This window comes from Pteropus medius, unplaced genomic scaffold, assembly GCF_902729225.1.
Source record: "Pteropus medius unplaced genomic scaffold, Ma_sr-lr_union100, whole genome shotgun sequence".
Taxonomy (NCBI): Eukaryota; Metazoa; Chordata; class Mammalia; order Chiroptera; family Pteropodidae; genus Pteropus; species Pteropus medius.
Window position 1 is genome coordinate 2,153,654 of NW_024349519.1, and position 21,384 is coordinate 2,175,037.

The following is a 21,384-nucleotide window of genomic DNA, read 5'->3' on the forward strand; positions in this document are numbered from 1 at the left end:
TAGTAAGTGTTTGATAACTATTAGCCTTTATTATTATTATTTTCATTACTATCTGTCCTGTCCTCTAACTAGATATCCTCTTCTTTATAGGGAGCGCCCTACCCCAAACATACACACATCCCAAGTCAAAGCTGGAAGAGGCAGAAGCTGGAACTCACAGGTGAGTCTTCTTGCGAAGGACCAAGCTGGCACCCCAGTGGAGCTCACAGCTCTGTTCCACGTGCCTCGGGGCAGCTTCTGTCTTAGCTGGGGCCACAGGAGGCAGGAGGTGCTTGTAGGGGAGAGTTGGTTGAGAGGTGCCTGGCCCTAGGGCCCCCTGTTCCAGGCCAGGGCTCTGCTCCACCCCATTATCTCCTCCTGCAAAGCCTCCTCCACCCGTCAACCCACAACCGAGATTATAGACCCTCAACTGTCTCCAACTGCTCTGATTCCAGGATAAGCTGGACCCTCAGCCCCACTCCGCACAGCTCTTGGCCAACCCCACCTCTGCTACCAGTGTTGAAGGGGGACTGTCTGCTTCCCCGGGAGCTGGGGAGCTGGAGGAGCAGGTGTCCCAAGGGCTGGGGGACCATGGACAGGGTGGCCAAGAGGACACTGTCCACCACCCATGGGTGGCCTGCAGAGTTTGTCAAGGAGAAAAGCCAGTCTCCGATGGGGAGGGATCTTGGAGTCTGTTTGGCGCCTTTCTTGATTCAGTGCCACTCAGTCTTTCTTGTCTTTGCTTCTCTGTGTCTACAGGCTGCTTCTGCAGTTTCTGCCTCTCTCTCTCAGGCGGCTCTTCCCCCACCCCCAGAGCACACCTGGCTCCTCACATCAGATAACCCAACCACAACAGCTCCCCTCTCCCCAACCCTGCTTCCAGCAGCCCCCTCCTCGCCCCTTGCCCTCTTCCTCCCCCTCCTCCCGCACCTCGAAGCTCTCAGGCTCACCTAGATTCCCCTGGGGAGGGCTGGGGGGCCCCCAAAACCTTACAGCCTTACTGGGTAATGAGGGTGTGAAAGACAACTCTTCTTACCCCCAACGCGTGCGCACACACACACACACACACACACACTGAAACTCTGCCTGTGCACTGTAGGACGGAGAGTGAGGGGGAGGCACCCAGGGACCAGCCCTGAAGTATGAGGAAAATCCAGCCTGAGGAAGTGAGGGGGTGGAGGGGAGTTGCAAAAAGGGGCTGCCTCTGGGGCTGGGGGTTCCACAGCTTCCTGCTTCTAGGCAAAGAGAAGCTTCTTCCCTTTTCCAGGGCTTCCTGCATGCATGAGGTCATCTTGGGCCCTAGGGCTAGAAGCCTTCCTCAGGCCAGAGGCTAAGCTGGGACATAGATGGATGTGAGCTGAGCCATTCGCAGCCCCAGCCCCTGCCTTTGACTTCTCAACAAAGGCCAAGTAGGCAGGAGCTGGGGGTTAGGGCACTAGTGGAAGAAGAAGCGCCTAGACTGGGGTGTGGTAAAGGTGAGAGCGAGGCTAGACACAGTGGGAAAGAGAGTGGTGGGACACGGGAGGGAGCGGGACAGGGACTGGTGGGTGCCTGGGAGCTGGGGCTGGAGGTTTTAATGCCTCTTGACAACAAATGAATCATAGGCAAATTATGTGGAAATGATGGCGTAAATAAAGACCTGTTATTTCAGGGCCCCAGTGTGTCATTGTAGGAAGAGAACTAAGGGGGGAGGAGCAGGAGGCTGCCCAGGCCGGATGGTGCCCGTAGGTGGGGGCCCAGGTAGAGTTCCTGTGGTGGGGGATGAAGGTGATGGCCCACTTGCATCTCCTATCACCCTCAGGGTGATGTGAAATGGCAGGTGGTGGACCACAGCACGCCAACCCCTCCCTGAGAACAGAGCAGCCCTCGTATCTCCTAGGCTCCTTGGTGATACCCCCCAATCCTCCTCTAACCTCACTAGGCTGCTGCTACCCACAACTTTCCCCAGTACCTACTTGTGACTTCTCTGGGTCCTATTCTCTGGGGGCTGTCCCTCCAAGCCCAAGACAGTGGCACAGGAGCCAGTCAGAGCAGCCCTGGAACCCAGACAGAAAATCTGGACTTTCTCCATCAGGACTGTACTGAGTTAATACCAAAGTGACAGTGCCTGGCACATGGATGGAGCCCAGTAGGTCCCCGTATCTGCTAGATGAAGGAATGCATAACTTCTACAAGGTTGTCAAGGCCTCCTGGCAGCCCAATCTAAACTTCTGGTCAACCCTCATCCCCACTCTCCACAGCTCTTTACAATGTTGACAATTATTAAATAACTAGAAAAATGTGTATACTCATACCACCTTACATAACCATTATCTATTGCATAAAGTTCCTCTGATTCTTTTTCTCTCTACTTATGTTTTTTTTTTTAATGCAGTTGCTATCACAGGGCGTGCACAAATCTATATTCTCTTGTGATGCTATCTTGCATTCATATACATCTTTTTACCAGCTTCATAATTTCCTATTAAGTGGAAATATAATTTACTTCATAATTTTCCCATTGTAGGTGTTGAAATAATTTCTAATTTTCCATATTACCAATATCGTTGTGGTGAACATGATTATGCATATATTTCACTACTCAGTCCCTGAATTTGGGCTATAGAAATCTAGTTTAGGGTACATTGGGTGGGATTATTAAACCACAGAGTAAAAACATTTTATAGCTCTTACTATATATATTGCCAAATCCATTTCAAAAGAGGTTACACCAACAACATGTACATTTCACCACACTCTCGCTAATGTCTGAAAGTGGTGTCTACATTTATCTCGTTTTAATTGGCATCGCTTTGAACATTTCCCCACCTTTGCTCACTGGCTGTGTTTCCTCTTTCCCTGAAGAATCGTTTCTGTGCTTTGAACTTTAGTCTCACACTGTTTCACTGTTTCTTATCAATGTGTGTGAGCTCTCTCTATAAAACAGATTTGAAAGCATCGTCGATTACAATTGAGGGCAAATCTCTCCTTCTTGACAGTCTCTCCCACTTTGGATTTGTACATGGCACTTCTTGCTTCACTTAAGTCTCTCAGCCTCCTCCACAGGCTGCCACCCCTCTGCCCACCGCAAATCTTTGTTCTCTCAAGTGTCTGTATTTAGCCTTTTTCCAGGTTTCCCTTCTCTCCTCTTGTCTCCCCAGCTCTGGTGGCCTCATCTACTCCTAGCTACAACTCCAGCTCTTACTGCTGATCCTGGATCTTTACTTGTCCTTCCCCCTTATTCAGTGCTTTAGAGAGCAACTGTCCATTCAACCCACCCCCGACTGTCCCACCGGCTCCTCAACTCCACATGTCCACGGCTTGACTCTGTATTCCTCTCCGAATTTGCTTCTCCTGTATTCTCTACCTCTGCTGCTCAAATACTTTTGGGGTTGGAGTTGCGTTTGGAAGGGAAAGGAGGACGGTAGGGGCTAGCAACCTTAAAGAAGAAATGAGATTCTACCAACCGTCAGCTTAGAGGGAGAAGCTTAGGAAGAGGAGAAGATCAGTTATCTAAGAAGATGCTGCTCTGTGACTCAGTATCCCTGCTTGTCTATATACTAGGACTGGTTCCAGGTCTAGAGATAGATGCTTGAAAGTCAAAGTAGGTAGCCATCCTCCTAGAGCAAAGTGACCTTTAACATTGACCTCACTGGCCTCCTCCTCTACTTCTTGAGCCCCTTCCCCGGCAAGAGACTAGAAGGGCTGAAGAAGAGGTTGCTATAAGTCTTCTAAGCCTGTGCTGTTCAATACAGTAACCACTAGGCACACGTGCTACTGAGCACTTGAAATACGGCTAGTCAGAATTGAAATGTGCTATCAGTGTAAAATCCAAACTAGATTTCAAAGACTTAGTCTGAAAAAAGGATGTAAAATATTAATAATTTTTTGTTTTGATTACATGATAAAATGACAATATTTTACATATTGTATTAGGTTAAATAAATATACTATTAAAATGAATGTCACTTATTTATTTTTACTTTTTTTTTTTTTTGAAGAAAATTTAGTTACGTATGTTGCTCACATTTTCTTTCAATTGGATGGTGCAGGTCTAGACCATCCCTGCAGGCAAAACACAGGGCTGAGAGGCAGTGACGAGTTATGACAGATACAGATACAGACCCCACTGGAGATGTCACCAACTAGTCAGACACTGCAGGACAGCCTCAATGGCCCAATGGCCCAAGCATGGCAAAATGTCTTAGGTAACTCCTTTAATCCTGGAATTCACAAGGTCCTCTGAGCTTGGGTTTGGCTTTTCAGAGCTTGTTCCTCATTACTCCAGAAAAAGTCAACCAGAACCACCCAGATCTTTGATTCTCTTCACCTACATAGTCCATTGGGACGTTCTCCATCATTCATTGGGGCTAGGCCCTGGGCTTCTCCCCAGAAGCCCAGAAGCATTCTTCCTACAGTCTAGAGTCCTCTCTTTCACTCACCTGGACTCAGGCTCAGCCCACCTGGGGGCTGGGAGAGAATATGAGAGAAAGCCTGGCTCGATGCCACCCTGGGCCCCTAGCTGCATTGGCTGGGTCAGCAGATGTATTTTACGCTCCATTTCTAATGTCTGTCCTTCCTGTTGTCCCACTGATAGGGGAACAGAAAGGGAACAGGAGGGAGCCAGGAGGGCAGGCACGGACTGGGGGCTGCCCTGCTCTACGTCAATCACCCGTGCCAGGGCTCAGCAGAGCCATAGGAGGGCACTGGGAGCTGGGGCCACAGACTGTGTGGATCTGCCCCTCCCTCTCCTGCCTAGATGACTCCACCTCTCCCAGGTCCTGGCTGGGATCCGAAGGCCCCAGGCAAGTGGGGGAAGGGGAACCACTCCCACTTTCCCAGCAGCTGCTGCTGCCTCTTCCTGTTTTGCTAAAATTCTGGCTCTGGACCCAAGCGGGTGGGGGAAGTTGCCAGCCACTCTTGCGCCCCCCCCCCACCGCCGCTCTGCCCCCCGCAAAGGTCACCTCCTCCCCCTCATCCTCTTAGCTGTTATTTATAGGCCCCCCCCTCAGGCCTTGGCCGAGGAGCTAGATCTCTCTTCCCTCAAATGTCAGCAGCTGTGACCATTGCCCTAGGGATGCAGCCAGATGTGCGGATCACTCCAGATGTGCGTTGCCAAGATTGGAGAGAGGAGGCGAGGCCTTTTCTGCAGTCAGTTTGGGCATTCCCTGCAGCTAGGTCCAGGCTCCCCTCAGCTCTGAGGCAACACCAGAGCACCTCAGGAGGGTTGGGAAGGTTCCTGATAGTGTCCCCATCCCCATAGCCCAGCCAAGCTACCTTGCATACCCCAGAGGGCAGCTTGGGCTAGAGACCTGTTTGGATGTCTTTGCATAAATTAGATCAATATCACCGAGGCTAAATTTTGTAGGGGAAAACTGCGGCTTACTGGGATAGACAGGACACTGTCTTCTATTACGAATGTCAGCATCAAGCTCCATCCCTAACAGAGCCCAGTGTGCGTCAGGCTCTGTGCTCAGCACTTCATGTCCTGATCTCAGGAGTTCTCACAACAACCCTAATATGGTAGGCACTCCATATCCCAGTTTGCAGATGAGGAAACTGGGCCTCCGAGAGGTCAAATACCGTGCTTAAGATCAGTCAGTGGTTAAGTGACAAACTCCAGCCCAAGCATCCAGATTCCACATTCTCGCTTTTAACCATGGTACAACTCTGCCTTCCTTTCGCCATTCCTCTACAGGTTTTCAAACGGTTCCTTAAAAGATCAGGGTAGAGAAGAGTGTACCCCATCCTCAGGGTCTGCCTGAGGAGAGAGTGGCCTTGTCTCTCTGCCTCCCATTCCCTCTTAGCCCCAGCCACTCCCACCAAGCTAGAGTGATTTAGAATCACTGTCCAGGCACAGAGGGGGCAGGTCAGGGCAGGACCACTGCTGCAGCCTACAAGGACCTGGTGACCAATTAGGTCCTTTTCAACATGGAACTTTTGTGACTGTGTGAACCTAGCGCCTCCTTTGCAGCATAAGTTGTTGGGGCCCCTTGTCTGACAGTTCTCTCCACTCCAGGCTCTTTTCCTCAGCTGCATCCTGCACTCCAGGAGATGGTGAATTCCTCCATGATAGGAACTGTGGTTTCTTTTGCTTCTGTGCCCAAGAACCTAGCACAGAGTAGGCACTCAATAAACAAGAAATTATACCCAATGAAAAGGAGTGCAGTAGTGGTCATATGTAGGAGGGGTACTTCAAGGTCTTAGTAAGGGCAATCCCACTCACCCCCTGCGTAGCCGTCACCCCATTTCACCCTTACCGCAGCTCATCACTCCTTTCCTGCCTCTGTAACCCTGACATGCAGGGGCATAGTCCAAACTCACCCTAAAAGCCACTGCTGGGAAAGAGAGGTGAGTGTCCTCAGGCCAGGACCTCCTCAGCATCTTCCCCGGAGATTCCAGGGCTGGAGGTAAGTGAGTCCAAAGGGGAACCATTAAGATTTGTGACAAGGTGGGACTCTACTCTCCAGCCAATATAGCCACTGGGGCCACAGAGGATCCTCTTGGGGATATGTAGCCAGCCAGTCCGTGGACCACGGCGTCACTGCAGGGGTCCACTAGAGCGAGTAATCATGAGCTGGCTGCAGAAAAACATTTTGCAACTCAGACGAATTTCTTCTTGCTCATAATTAGAGTATGGCCCAGTGGCTGCCTCCCTGACCATAATCTCTGCTGGCACAGGCATCTCCCGGGCTGGGCAGTGCGGGTTGTAGAAGGAACGTTGACCTAGAAGCTGGGATGCCTGCTTTCTCTGCCTGCCCACTGTCACTGATTAACCATGTCATCTCCAACAAGTTATTTCCCCCTTGGGTCCTCAGTTTCCTCATTTGTAAAAAGATTGGTTTGGATTTGGTCAGAGTATCCCAAACCTAACCGCACTTTAGAATTTCCTGGGAGCTGCACATTACTGGGCACCCCACATCCCAAAGAGTCTGATCGGATCTGTGAGGGGGCCCAGGAAACTGTTTTCACAGGTTCTTCGAAGTGATTTTGGTATAATATCAGGTTTAGGGGATCCTATAGACTAGATAATCTTATAAATCACATGCAGATTTTAGGAGTAAAGTAAATGGAACAGTCATATCAAGAGGTTTTGGTGCTGTGAAATTTTGTCAGAGGGTAAGTGAGGAGTAGTTTATTTCATCATCATCATCATCACCATCATCATCACTATTATTATTATTATTATTTCGCTGCTGGTACTATTGTTATGGAGGGAAGTGGCAGTGGCTCCATCTGTTTGTTCCACCACTAAAGAGGCTCTAGCTTCAGGGGGCCCTCCCTTACCTCCAGGTTGGGAGTGGGACTGGAAGAGAAGAGGAAGGAGAAATGGGCCTTCCCTGGTGGATGGGGTTTCTTGGCAAGGGAACCTTTCTTTCTCTCTTTCCTGCGTGGAGTTTGGCTGAATGGGCTTTGGCACCGACCTCCGGTGCTGAGAGTGTCTTCCCATCCATATTTTCCCCCCACTTTTGTGTCACCTGCCTCAGCCCTGGGGACTGCCTCTTTCTCTTCCTCTGGTCTGACTTCCTCTGCAGGCTCCCTTAGTCCTCACCACCTTCATTCCTGAGCCTGCTAATCTGTTTGCCACCCCTCTGCTTCCTTGCCTCGCCCTAGCACATGCCTTTCTCTTTACCTGGAATGTCACCCCCTCCCCCTACACTGATTCACATTTCTGGGCTCCTGCAAAACCCAGCTCCACAAGCTGCCTACTTCATTTTGGCCAGGATCTGCTCATGTTTTTCATTTTTGCTATGTACCCATTTATACTTGGAGTAACAGAATCAGAAAACTTCTTTAGACTCAGAAAAATAAGTAGAGATGATCTAAACCATCCCCCTCATTTGACAGATGAGAAAACTGAGGCCTAGAGAGGTTGTGACTTGGCCAAGATCACAGATAGTGAGATTCTTAAAATAGTTGGCTTCTCAAGAGGCTTTCAAGTATTTTATGTGTTTGTTTTGTTCCCCCAACATATTGTGATCTATATGAGGGTAGAGTCTGTGTTTTTGTTTTTGCCTTTAATGTTCTTCATCTGCAGTAGAGTGTGTGTGTTGTATGGGTGGGGGGCGGGGAGGGATTGGGGGGAGGGTGGTGTATCCAGAGCTAGAGTAAGCAACTATAACATTTTTATGCTATCAAGACAATAATTCTAAAACTCAAAGTGGCCCAAACTTTCACATATATTATTCATATGATCTCAGACCAGCCCAGTGAAGTAGGTAGCCAATTTATTGCTATTTTACAGAGCAGGAAACTGAGACTTAGAAAGGCGTGACCCAGGAAGTTAATGGCAGAACCAGGCCTAGAGCTCAAGTTCCCTGACTCCTAGTCCCAGCCCAGGGCCCAGATGCCCACAACACCTTTCTTTGAGCTCTCTCCTGATGTTCCTGGCTGGGCACCTGGAGTCGCAAAGGGGGTGACCTCTGCCATCTTGTGCATTCATTATGCCTTCTTCATCCTAGGATTGAGGACACCCTGTCTTTGGCTTCCTGCCCCTCCCCATCCTGTCCCACTGCTTTCTCCTCGTATCCCCCCACGGCACTGTTGGCACATAGACGCGTAAACTTATACTCAGAACTGCAGGTGTCTAGGGCAACAGACCACAGGGGAAACCACATCACCTTTGTTGACACTGGCGGGAGGTAAGGGTATGGGGGAAGGGACTTGCTTAGTTCTCTCCACCTACCTTAGTCTCCAAGGTCACCTGGCCTCCTAACCAGAGTCATGTGGACTTGTAGCTGTATCCCAGCCTCTTCCTGATTTATCCATCCAATTCTGGTCCAGGAGGATGTATCACTTCTCTTAGATCCTGAAATCCCTGATGGGGGGTCTACCTGGCTGCACCCTAAAGCTATACAACATCCCCCCAATCCTAGCCAGAATACTTATGTATCTCCCCTAATCCTGCCTGTACAGAGAGAGGTAGAAACCAGAGATGAGACCACAGGGCTGGGGTCAGTGAAGGAGGAAATTGGCATCTAGAATGTCACACATAGGTCAGATGGGACCTCATATAACCAGGTTTACACTGGGGCAGGAGACCTGGCAGCAACTTCTCCATTGTTTTGACCTGCTAGAAGAAATTGCACAGGGTCTGACTCAGACGCACTCAGGATTAAGTAACTTACTGGCTCTTTGGCCTTGGGCAAATCATTTTGTCTTTCTGAGCTTTAATTTGCTCACTAAAACAATGGGGCAGTAATGAGATATAAGTGAAAGGGCCTTGAACAGCATATGACACAAAAGAGAAGCTTAATAAATCCTGTCTTCTCTCCTTTCCTCCCTCCTTCCCTCTCTTCCTTCCTGCCTTCCACTTGTTATATCTTGTCCCATGAAATTCTTTATTTGGAGTTGGGGTCCTACCTCCCCTATTAATTTGCAAGTCCAAAACCCTGTGAATTGGCATTTGATTCCAGGTTCAGAAACTAGAATGCAAGGCCCAACCCAACCCAATGAGATGGCTGTCCTCTGAGAACTCACCGGGCCTTGGGGACTGAGTGCTTTCTGACTGGCTTTGTAGAGTGTGTGTGAAAAGTGCCGGCTAGGGGAGAGATTGTGGCTTTGGCTACCACATTTAGAAGGCTGGGACAGGAGTGATCTCAGAGCCCTGAGGCTTAGACCAGATGACTTTCTAGTGCTTTGAATCTTTGAATCCTGTCACAAGATGGGCACCCAATAATATTTGTTGAATGAATGAATGGCCTTATCGTTTACTAGTTGTGTAACTTTGGCCAGGTTTCGTAACTTCTATGGACCATACTTTAATCATGAGCATAACAAGGATTGTCGTTAAGAATAAATGATCTGTCTATGGACATGCCACCCTGAACGTGCCTGATCTCGTCTGATCTCGGAAGCTAAGCAGGGTTGGGCCTGGTTAGTACTTGAATGGGAGACTACCTAGGAATACCAGGTGCTGTAGGCATTAAAAAAAAAAAGAATAAACTAATGTTTGCCCAGGGGATAGTAGAGGGCTGCTACATGGTAAATATTCAGCAAAAAATAGCTAAGCAAGGGAAGGAGAGGAGAAAGAGAAAGAGGAGATGAAGTAGGCCCAGAAACCTGAAGAGAAACAGAAGAGAGTGCCCTCGGGTTTTGCACTGGCCAGAGACCCAAAGAAGACTCTGGAGAGACGAGGCAGGTCCTGTGGGGTTAATCTCTTCTCAGTGTTTAGCTGATCAGTCTGTGAGAGGCCTGGACTCAAGAGCCCTTAAAAAAAACTTACCATGGTTACCAGGGTAGAGGAGAGAGAGGTAACCTGCACTTTTCTGCTTTATGTCTCTTACGGTTCCTGGAAGCTCCCTTACAAATCCCAGAAAGGGACCTGTGACTTAGAAACAAGCTTGAGACTCTGTCATGGGGGGTAGTGGTTGTGAAGGATTGGTAAGTAAAGCAGGCAGTGGAGGCAGGGTCACAGTGCAGTTTCCCAGATGCAGATCTCACATGCTGTCTTTCTCTCTGTCTGTACTTTAGGGGCAGTAAATTCTGGTGTGTGGAGAAAGCCATGTGCTGGGTACCATAGGGAAGGACACAGGCAAGGGGAGTTATCTTTTTTGCTCAAATTCCTCAGAACTCATTGATTAGGTCAAAAAGAAAAAGAAAGCACACAAATACATGAATGATGGGCATGGCAGAAAGGAGCAAACAAGGGGCTGATTTCGGTCCAGAAATAACTGCAGGAGTCCTGCGGGGATTAGGAATGGGCATTGGGAGGCTAAAGGAGAGAGACAGCGGGGGAGAAGCCAGGTGTCTGAAGTAACCAAGTAATTTTGGGGGGTACTGTGTGCACGGAGGAAGGATCTATACGGAGGGTGGTCTGGTTTAGAAGTGAGGGCTGGGAAGAACACACCGGAGGTGGAAGAATAAGTGTCTTGCAGAGTCAGCATGGGGAGCCATGGAAAAAAAGGGTGTATTTGGGGATCTCCAGCTGGGGGATGGTCCTTGAAGGCCATGAACATCTGTCCCAATTCAACAGATAACTCAAAGGAAGCTTGAATTTTGTGCAAGGCACTTAGCAATACACTACCAGAAATGCAGCCATGACTAAGGCAATAGCTGGGCCCTGAGATGTCTACTCTTGAACTTCTTCCTGAGAAGAAGGAGAGTTGAGACAACTAGACTAGGTGGATGAAGGTCAATGTAGAGAGAAAACTGACAACATGGGGTGGGGGCCTTTAATGAAAGGAAAAATCCCTTTGGTTATGGGAATCAGGGAAAGGCTCCTGGAAAAGGTGGTATAGACTGGAGGATTGGAAAGATTTCAACAGGAGGAGAAAGGGACTGTGAGGACATTCATTTTTGGAGGGAACACAATGAGCCAAGGGAAGAGTGGGAAAGAATGAGGCCACGATGGGGAGCAGCCAGCAGCCCACTTTGGCTGAAGTAATAATAGTAATAATAGCAACTAACATTATTGAGCACTATGTACCAGGAGGCACTGGGCAGAATAGCAAGGGGAAAAAAGATGTGCGTGGTGTGGCACTACGTTGCAGGAGGGCTTGGATGCCAGGAAAAGACTTTGTGAGGATAAGTTAACAAGTGCACTCACTGCCTGCAGAGTGATTGCTGGGACAAGGAAAGGGACTAAAGCAGGAAGTCAGCTGCTAAAAATCCCAGGTAGCAACAAATGCTAAGGCTGAAGCTGTGCTTGTGGGAACCAGGAGTCTATGGTCAGAAGTTGGACCTCGGTGTGGCTAGCCCGCCTAGGCCACTGTGGACTCTAGTTTCCCATCTGATTTGGCTCTGCCTTTGGCTCAGCCTCAATTTCTCCTTCAGTAGAATTGTGATACTCTAGGGGTTCCCAGGATTGAGGGAGGATGGGGTCACATGGAAGCTCAGCCCTGCCTTCCAGCCATGACAGCTCACAGAACAGGAGAGCCTATGTTTCAGATTGCGGATCTCTCCCCTTCCCAGAAGCCCTGTATGTCTCTGACCTAGCCGATTGCCAGAGGCGACAGGGCTGATAGGCCAGACTGGGAAGCAGAGTGGTGAGGTCCTCAGCCCCTGACCCCTGAATCTGACCTCCGGCTAAAAGGGGAGGCAGGCAGGGAGGGCTGCTGCGCAAAACCGGCCAGGAGCTGAGTTTATTAGCTGAGGGAGGGCTGGAGGCGGCTGCATTCCGACTCACAGACTGGAACATTTCTGTGATCCGCTGTAATGCACTGGGAGACACTGGGCACATTGCTGAAGTTTGACTCATAGGGACCGAGAGGTGCAGGGAGAGTTGTGGGGAGAATGGGGGGAAGAGAGGAAGAAGAGAGGAGGGAAGGAATCTCCCTTGAGAAATTTCTTTAAAAAAAGAAAACTTTCAAAATTCACCACCCCCACCCCTTTTCTTTAATAGGAACAGGCTGGACCCTTCTGTTCCCCTCAGCAGGCGTTGGGGCGGGGGGGGGGGGGCGTGCAGAGAGACTGGGCGCAGTGATTCAAATCAGATCCTGGAACTTTCCTCCGGCAAGTCGTGCGCGGGGCTGGGGGGTGGGGGGGGGTGTCCGTCTGGGAGTCCTTGCACGGGACTTGGGACTCCACGCATGTCTCACTGTGCCTACGTGTGGCAGTTTGCTCGTGGACTGTACGTGTCTGCGCTTTGTGCGCGGGGGTCCTTCCCTGAAGGGTGTCTGGGTGCATGATTCTGGCCCTCTGTAAACATGGATGTACGTGCCGCGTCGTGTATGCAGGGCTGCGGGCGCTCAGGTAGCCGGGTTTCCGGGAATTGTGCGCGGGTCGGTGCGCCGCGGCTCCAGCGGCGGCCGCGCGCGGCTCGAGGCCGCGTCCCGCGTTCCGCGTCCGGCGTCGCCTCCCGGGCCGCGCGGTGTGCCCGCCGCCGCGCCGTGTAGCGTTCGCCGGGGTGGTGTGTCCCAGGGCCGCGAGCGCCGGCCCCCTCCCTCCCCTCCCCTCCCCCTTGGCCCGCTCTCAGCCTCAGATAAAGCATTTCCTTCCATTGTCATCCTACCCGGCCGGCCGGGCTGCCAGGGCCTCCTCCCGCCAGCCCTCCTTCCTCGCCGTCTCACGGTCTTTCTGCAGCCTCCGGCGACTGGGGGGATGTGAGGCCGGCGCCCCAGCCCCCCGCCGCGCCATGAGCCCCCCGCTCTGAGGGCCCCGGCCCCTGGATGCACAGCCCCGGAGCTGGTGAGTACCGGGCTGCCGCCCCTCGCCCTGCCCGCCCCGCCCTGCGCGGTCCGCGGCGCCTCCCGCCCCGGCTCGGGCTCCGGCTCGGGCTCCGGGTCCGGTTGCCCCGCGGTCCGGGCCGGCGTGCGCCCCTCGACTGCGTTCGCCCTGCCCCGCTTTGCGGGGCTCTGGCAGGCTCCTGGCCGGGGCTGGTTCCGGGGCCGAAGGGCTCAGGCCTCCCGCGGGGCGCCCACATCCGCCCGCCCTGGGGTAGCGACAGGCCCCAGGGAAGGAGTTGAAGGCCCCGGGCTGCCAGTGTACGGGCCCGGGGTCCCATCACCCCCATTACTGGGAGGACTGATTGGGGGACTGGGGAGGGAGCGACGGCCGCCGCGGCCCCAGGAGGGGGCGGTGCTCTGGAGCGGAAGGTTTGGAAGCGTGAGGGCAAAGGGCAGGACCCACTGAGTTGGGGCTGGGCTCGTGGGTCTGGACATCAGCGACCCCATCTCACGGATTCTGTCAGTGCCATACTCGGACCCCTCCGCTGGGGTAAACTGATCCTCTGGAGAGAGGTTTCTCTGGGCACAACCTCCTCCCCGCCCCCCCGTTCCCATCAGAGTAGAGAGACACCTGTACCCTAGTGAGCTGTGGAGGGCCCGGCAGGAGTGAGGGACCGCAGGCTTTGTACTGAGTGGTGGGGAACAGGATGTGTGGCCCCCAGGCCTGGGGTCTGTTGATGCTGGGGAGCGTGAGAGCAGGCGGCAAATCTGGCAGCTGGGCTGGGCTCTGACACCTGGAGTTTCTAGGCCTGTGGGCTGGTAGAGAGCCCTCTGGGGCCTGCAGGCCTGGCGGCTCCCCCCACCCCCATTTCCTTCCCTCTGGCTGCCCATTCGGATTTGACCTCGCCTGCCACCTCTGCTTCTCCCAAGTCCAGGCCATTCCCTTGTCCCTGCTGGCTGCCCTGCATACCCAGAGACCTCCCGCTGCATCTAGACACTGGCTGCATTGCTGCTGCCTATTCCTCTCCTCACACCAATGCAACATCTGCCTGCGGTCCAGCTCTGCCTGCCAAGTCTTAGGGTGAGAATGGGACCTTAGTGGCCCTAATGGAGACTCAACATCTGGACTCTTCAGCCTGTTCCCAGAACTTGCACCTAGATCCAGGGCGACCTTCCTCAAGATCCTGCCCAGCCACTGGGCTGAAAGAAGGGAGACTGTGACTCAGCTTCCTACCTGTTAATGGGGCACCTAGGCAGCCTATTTCTTCCCAACAGGACCCCATACGCCAGGCCCCTGAAAGTGGCCTAGGCTGCCGCACACACTTCTCTCCTTATGCCAACCCTCTTAGACTTCCCAGGCTCCTTCTCTAGCTTCTGCAAGCCATCGCTTAGCTCCTCATTGCTTAGCATCTCATTTTCCTTCTCTGCTCTCTGTTACCTCTACCCATCTCAATTAATAAGTAATTTTCATCTCTTCTGCAGTCCCATCTGAGTGAAACTAAGACACAAAGCAGGCCCACTGTGTTGTACTCAGTGAACCAAGACTGGAACCAGGTCTTGGACCTGCTGGGACTTCTCACTGTCTTTGGTCCCCTGATATTCCTCTCAGCTGACAGAGCCAAGCTCAGAGGCAGACTCAGAGCTGCCTCTTGGTATTACATCTGGAATGGCCTGGGGCAGTGTTCTCTTGAGGCCTCTGTGTTTTTTAGCTTGAGCCCATGGGTGGGTGTCTCTTTGGCCACCAGGTCTTAAGTTGGAATCCTGAGGCTGGAAAGCTGCATTCGGGTTTTCCACTGACCCTTCCAAAAATCTAACCTGGTCACTCTGCTTTGACACTGAAGTTCAGTTTTCCCATCAATAAAATGGGGAGAAAACTTTAGGTGCACTTCCCAGAGCACGGAGGAGGAAAGGTTGACTATAAAGAGATGGATCAGTGTCCAGTGTGGGGACTATTATGACTGCCCCCGCCCCTTCCTTCAGGGATGATGGACCCTAGCTTTCATTGTTGGTGGTTTCTGGGAATGAGAGTTGAAACTTTCCCTTCCTCCATCCCCTCCTCAACCCCGATGATGGGAGTGAGAAACTCATGTGTGATGGGGGTGGGGAGTGGGGACCCTCTCATGGCTGTAGGCATGTTTTCACAAGATCCCAGAAAGCAAAAGCCTATGTAACCCCCACCTCCTTTTTGTCTTTCTCCTGCCCTTTCATTAAGAGCTGGTAATTTAGACGTTGGCAAGGACCTGAGACAAGATGAGCTAATACAAGGCCCAGGGTCACCCAGTAGGGAATGGTAGACTGAGTGGGGCTGGAACCAGACCTAACTCTGCCAGTGCCCATTCTCCTGGCCTGGCTCAGGTCCTGCCTGTGCTCTCTTTTCACACCTTGGCCCTGGCCTGTCTCAGACCTGAGACTAGGGCCTGTAGTGGGTTGGAAGGAGGGCTGGAGTGAGGCCTGGGACCTGGGGGGAGGGCATCTGTCCTCCCTGAGGCTCCAGGACTCTACGTTTGTGTGTGTTGGATTTGTTCACTAGATGGGGCACTTCCTCTGGGGCAGGAAGCTTTGATTTCCTGTGGTGGGGGTGTTGGTAGGATTAGGAGTGGGGGGCTCAGCTGCGGGGCCCCCCTGATGTTCTTTGGAACCATTGAGGGGCAGAGTTTTTGTATAAGGCTGCGTGGCCCAACCCAGAAGAGGCAGGAGGGCGAAGAGCATTGGTGTGGAGGCCCAGGCTGAGTCTGGAGAAGAAGGCTCTGAGGCCACTGAGATGAGGGGGGTGGTGGGCAACACAGCAGGAAGCCTGGTCAGCAGGTGACCCTGCCGGGTATTGTGTTTCCCTGTGATATTTCCCCCCGTTTCTGTGGTAACCTTCCCTGGGGGACCCAGGCCTTCAGGCTGCAGGAAGGTGCCCCCAGACAGCCCTTTCCTTAGAGGCCTGAGTATTAGGAGGAGTCCCTAGATCTGGCCACCTCCCCAACCCTTTTGGCTGCTAGGACCAGAGCCTGGGAATCTAGGAGTGAGCAGAGTGAGCACTGGGGGTGAGGTGGGGGTGTGTGTGAGGGGGGAGTGTCTGGATAGAGGCCCTTTTGCATCTCCTTGGGATGGGGGGAAGGTGAAGACAGGGGCTGCTGTGCCTTCCTTCATCCCATCTCTGCCCTCTTCCAGCAGTCCCCCCTTACAAAGGAGAGGTAGATAGCATGCTGCCTGGGGCAAGGGGTAAGGGTGGAGGTGGCAGAGGTGGGAGGGATGTTTTCATCAGCGGAGCATAGCTCCTTTGGTCCTGGATCAGTTCCCGGAGGCAAAATAAATTCAGGATAGCATCTGTTTAGTGTGGGTCAACATGTGATGGGTGTGTGTGCACACTGGGCGTATGGCGGGGGCCTGTGTCTGTGTCCCGGGCTGTGTACGTAGATATTTTGGTTCCTAGGCAGTTTGTGATCTGTGTGGTGGCTTTGTATTGGGTGTTTTAAGAGTATGTATACATTAGTGCAGATGTGTGTCATCTATGTGGGGTATATGTTCATGATTTGGGGGATGTATACCTATGCAGGAATGACTTTCTAATAGAAGTCCAGATGTTGACTGAAAAGCACCATCTAATAGAGGTCCTCAAATGCCAGTTCCTAGACCATTTGCTTCAGAGTATCCTGGGAGTATGTTCAAAATAAATCCTCAGGCCCCATCCAGACAGGCTCAGACTCTGCAGGGGCAGGGCCTGGGAATCTGGATATTAACACGTGCTTCAGGCGATTTGATTCTGGTACAGAGCTGCGTTTGAGGACCACCAATTGGGGCCAACCTCTTCATGTTTTCTTTTGAGGAAACAGATATTTAGAAGGTATGTGTTTGTCAAGGACACAGGGATATTAAGAGGAAGAACCAGGACAAAACTCAAGCCTTTGAGACTGGTCCAGGGCTTAGCCTTGCATCCTCAATATGTGCAAGTGTACACATGTCCGCACTTGATGTGATGAAGGGGACCACATGGGGCTGGTGCACATGCTAACTGGGCCTTGACCTTTCCTCTGGGGTCCCAGGCTTCCTGACCTTACTCTTGCTGTTCCATCCAACTTCCTCCTCCCTGGGGAAATCCTGGAACTATTGGGTGTCAACCCTAAAGGTGATGTAGGCAACGAGGAGGCCTCATTTACTGAACCAGTCACTCATCACTCACTGGATACTTACTGAGCCCTGTTCCAGGCACTGGGCACAGATATGCAGTGACACATAAGCAGGGAACTTCCACTCTAGTGGAGGAGACAGACAGTAAAAAGTAAGCAAGTAAAGAAATTAGTATTTACATTTAGTTACACATTGTTATAAACCCTAAGAAGGAAATGAACTGGGTGCAGCGATGAGAATAACAAGGTGGGACTTCCTTAGAGAGGGTGGCCAGGGGAGGCCTGCCAGAGAAGGTGACATTGACACCTTCTTTTCCCTCCCCAGACTGGAAGGGAGCCTTTAAAAGCCTTCTCAGAATGTTTGGGAACTTCCTGGGTCCAGGTAGGGGACATGAATTGGCAGCCTCTTGCTTGGCATGGAATACAGCAGGGTCTCCCCTCAAGCAGCCCCCAGAGGTTGGCCAAGGAGGAGAGAAAGAGGGGAGTCTGGACAGGACCAATATTGAGGCCACTCCGTGGCTTGGAGGAACGCCTTTCCTTCGTGGTGCTGAGTCCAGGGCCCTGTGGACATGGTGGATGTTGGGAAGATAGCAGCCTCTCTCCAGGAGCTCTCAAGTGTCACCCCATTCCTGACTCTCCTGTCTCACCTTCCTCCCACCTCCTTCCCTCCCTCTCCACCTGGGAACTCCTGTGCCAAGTCCCTCCCTTCTGGGTCAAGCCCGGCTGCCTTAGTGGCCACTGGGATTTATTTACCTGGCTCAGGAATCACTGAGGAGCGGGTGGGAGGTCAGGGCTGAGAGAGGACCTGGGCCCTGGAAGAGAGGACAGAACCAGAAAAAGAAGGGCTGGGGCAGGGGCCAGAGAGGACAGGGCAGAGAGAAGGCAGAGGCAGGATGAACAGGGAACCAGGACAGGAGAGAGGGTGTAGAGGAGACCTTTGGCGGGGCTCTCCAGAGCCTCGCTTGGGCCCTTGGAATCTGCACCCCAAACTGGGTGAGACTCTCAGCCCAGGGGGACAGATATCAGCTACGAGGCATTGCCTCCGTGGATCCCCCTGCTGTCCTATCCTTTCCAGCTCTCAGGGGGTTAAACTTTTACATCACTAAGCAGCCTTCAGACCCTTCACTTCTAACCTCTTCTGGTAGGTTTTCCTGTAGGTTTGGGCTGCAGGAAGGTGCAGCCCTTGTCTTAGAGAGAGCTGAGTATTAGAGTAGTCCTCATTTAAGAGAAGAGGCACTCTCTGTCCCCGCCTTGGCTGGCATTCCACCCTGGGCCTCCTTTAGGCTGCTCAGTGCACAAACCCCCTGGATTTGTGTGCCACTTCAACCCTAGCCCCTTCACAAGCCCCACAGCAGGGTAGGGAGGGGACTTCTCTTAATGAGGAGGGCACTGGGCTAAACTCACCATCCCCACCCCCCTGCCCTGTCTCCAGCCACTTCCTTTTTTCCGCCTGTTGCCTGCAGGGATTGGAAGCCCTGGTGGTTATGAGAGACCTTGGGCCTTCTGGGCGAGCCTGTGCCCTCCAGAGTACAAGGCATATCTCATTTGCCTTCGGCAGTCCAGCTCAGTTCCCTGCAGAGCCCTTTCAAGGAGTGCAGCTTTGGCCCCTGCAAAGTCCCCAGCCCTCAAAGTCCCATTCCTCCCTCCCCCAGCTCCCAGGATGGCAGGGAGAAGCAGGGCAGGCTGGGAGCCACAGGGTCGGAAAGAGCCCAGGGTGGGGGAATTCGGCAACTGGGCTGAAACTGGCTTGTTTTGCTTGCCCTACAAACCTGCATGGGCATCCGCTGCGCCCTCTGGGGCGTTCAAATTGTAGAACTGCTCTCAGAATGACAGGCTGATGGCACCCAGTTGGGGCAGGAGGTGGGGGTTGGGTGAAGGCGGGGAGCCCCAGGCAAGGGGGAGCTGGAGGGTTAAAAATAGCAGCAGCCGGGTTTCAGTTAGCAAATGTGGAGGCGGGGAGCTGGAGGCGGGGCGGGTGGCTGGCAGTGTTTGCCCACAGTGCAGGGCTGTGTTTCCCCTGGGTCCCAGGAGTGAGTCACGGTGGAGCCTCTGAGGAGGTGCTGGCACCTCAACACCCCCCACCCGCCCCGGAATAGGGTAGAGCGCAGGCTTCATCTCTGGGTTCTGGAGGTTGTACATCTTCCTTCCAGGCCTTCAAGGTTGTCTTAAGAATTAGACCAGGGGGATTGTGTGTTAGAGGGCAAGAAATGTGCCATTCTGAAGCCAAAGACCTGGGTTTGTATCCCAGCCGAATGGCTGCAAGACCTTGTTCAAAGTTGCCAAGGGTTTTGTTTGGTTTTCTAGTCTTTCAAGGGCAGATTTTCGCACATGCATGTGTAAGCATTTGATGGATTTTAAAGCACCTCACAGATGTTAATTATCATCTTAGATCTGCTGTGCTGGGCCCATTGCAAAGCGTGGCAGGAGGTCCTTTCTGTAACGTAACGACACAGAAAGAGAAGCATGGATGACCTTTGCAGAGTCCTTAATTCTCCTGCATATAGCCAAGTGTAACCTAAGTATGCCTCGGTTTCTCCATCTGTAATGTAAAAATAAGAATAGTTTTAGCCTCATGAAGTTGCTATAGAGATTAAAGTAAGTAACGTTAGCACCGAGCCTGGTATGAAGTCAGTGCATACAGAATATTCATCATCATTATTAATGTTATTGTTCATATTTTTGAAGGTCAGGGATAGGGAATGGGAAAGACATGAAGAACAGAAACTGGACCCAGCCCCAGTTCACAGAAAAAAACTGGCCAAATTCACTGTTCCAGATTCCTCCACCCATAAGGGCCTGGAGCAGCAAGGCGTCTGGAGCCAGAAGTCACAGGGTGGACCCCTTCTTTCTTTCACTTCACTGCCCCCAGCCTCCCTCAGTGAGGCAGGACACTGGGGGGCCCAAGGGCCTTGACGCCAGCTGGCACTGGGGAGGGTCTGGGACGGGCTGCCCCTGATGGCCCCGATGTGGAATACCTTGCCAGCATCTGCTGGGTGACCTTTATTTTAGCTCCTCCCTGGCAGCTCTTAAGAGGAACATGAGGCAGAGAGAGATGGGAAGGTCAGTGATGTCAGCAGTGAGTATTCCCAGCACAGCGGCCCTGGAAGAGGCAGGAGGCATTTCTCTCAGGAAATGATCATTATTCAGCCTGCAGGCATTCATTGAGTAAGTCCTGACTTTGTGCCCAGCCCCGTGCTAGGTTATCTGCATGATTCAGGAGAGGCAGAGGACACTGGGATGTAGATCATGCAGAACCTCAGAAGGTATGGGGTCCAAGAATGCAATCTATGGAGTTGACTCAAGACTTGTGACCTAGGTCTCTGGGAACCAGAGATTGCATCTTGACTTCACTACCCATTTGTTGTGCCATCTTTATATTTATGTGTGTGTGATATACATATATATATTCTGTTTTATTATTACAGAGGCAGTCGGTATGCATTGTAGATAGTCAGACAACATAGACAAGTGAAAATTTAAGAATGCCACAATCCCAGCAGTCAGAGATCACTGCTATGATACCTCAGTGCATACCTTCCCATTTCCTGACATGCCTTTATACATTGTACTTTTTACCAAAATGAGATCACACTGTGTCTGCTGTTTTTTCAGTGCTCTCCACCTTCCACTATGGTAAATTTTCATCTCATCATCAAGTTCTCAGTTGGCTAGAAATTGTCCTTCACAGCTGGTTTGTCTAAATCAGTACCCAGGACCATGCGTCTGGCTATTGGGTTCCCTGAGGCTGTTTAAGCACCCTAGCCTGGATCTGTGATCTGGAAAAACCCAGTCTACCAGGTCTTAAGGGCAGCCCTAGCCACAAAGGGAATCATGTCACCTGGAGAATATGCTCAACAGACCTCTGCCATCTTCCAAAAATAACAGGCAAAATGAGAGAGATACCCAGTCATAAGTAGAATGATCTCGGGGGTATTCACTGTCGTTAATATTAATGTGGGTCCCTGTGAGTGCCAGCATTCATAGCTTGTTGCTATTCACAGACTCATATCCATGATGCCCCCAGGCCATGGAGCAAGCCAGGGGCCCCATAGTGGCCTCTGCCTTTCCCTGCCCCATGTCCAAGGGTGTCAATGGCCCTTTGATTGTGTTCTTAGTCCCCAGGAGCCTACCCCGAAGGTGGGTACTCCCTTCTGCTAGTGGGTGATCCATCACTTCCATATACCCATGGGGTCACTGTGCTTGTG

The 21,384-nt window shown here is 52.0% G+C and overlaps 2 long non-coding RNA genes and 1 pseudogene across 3 annotated transcripts in view; 2 read left to right on the forward strand and 1 right to left on the reverse strand.

The window, feature by feature from the left end:
* Nucleotides 1–5,589: 5,589 nt before the first annotated feature.
* LOC120618233 (uncharacterized) lies at nt 5,590–9,474 on the reverse strand. 2 transcript variants are annotated; one of them, XR_005657171.1, is made up of 2 exons: nt 8,645–9,474; nt 5,590–6,069 (listed from the first exon to the last, which is right to left on the reverse strand). It is a non-coding gene; the product is annotated as an uncharacterized LOC120618233 (long non-coding RNA). The 2 variants fall into 2 exon arrangements; XR_005657170.1 differs by lacking the exon at nt 8,645–9,474 and adding an exon at nt 6,283–8,007.
* Nucleotides 9,475–9,764: 290 nt separating this feature from the next.
* Nucleotides 9,765–9,883, forward strand: LOC120618771 (uncharacterized; annotated as a pseudogene).
* Nucleotides 9,884–12,941: 3,058 nt separating this feature from the next.
* Nucleotides 12,942–21,384, forward strand: part of LOC120618234 (uncharacterized) — a 15,630-nt gene continuing 7,187 nt past the window's right edge. The window contains exon 1 of the long non-coding RNA XR_005657172.1: nt 12,942–13,086. This is a non-coding gene — a long non-coding RNA (uncharacterized LOC120618234). The remainder of the gene's footprint in view (nt 13,087–21,384) is intronic.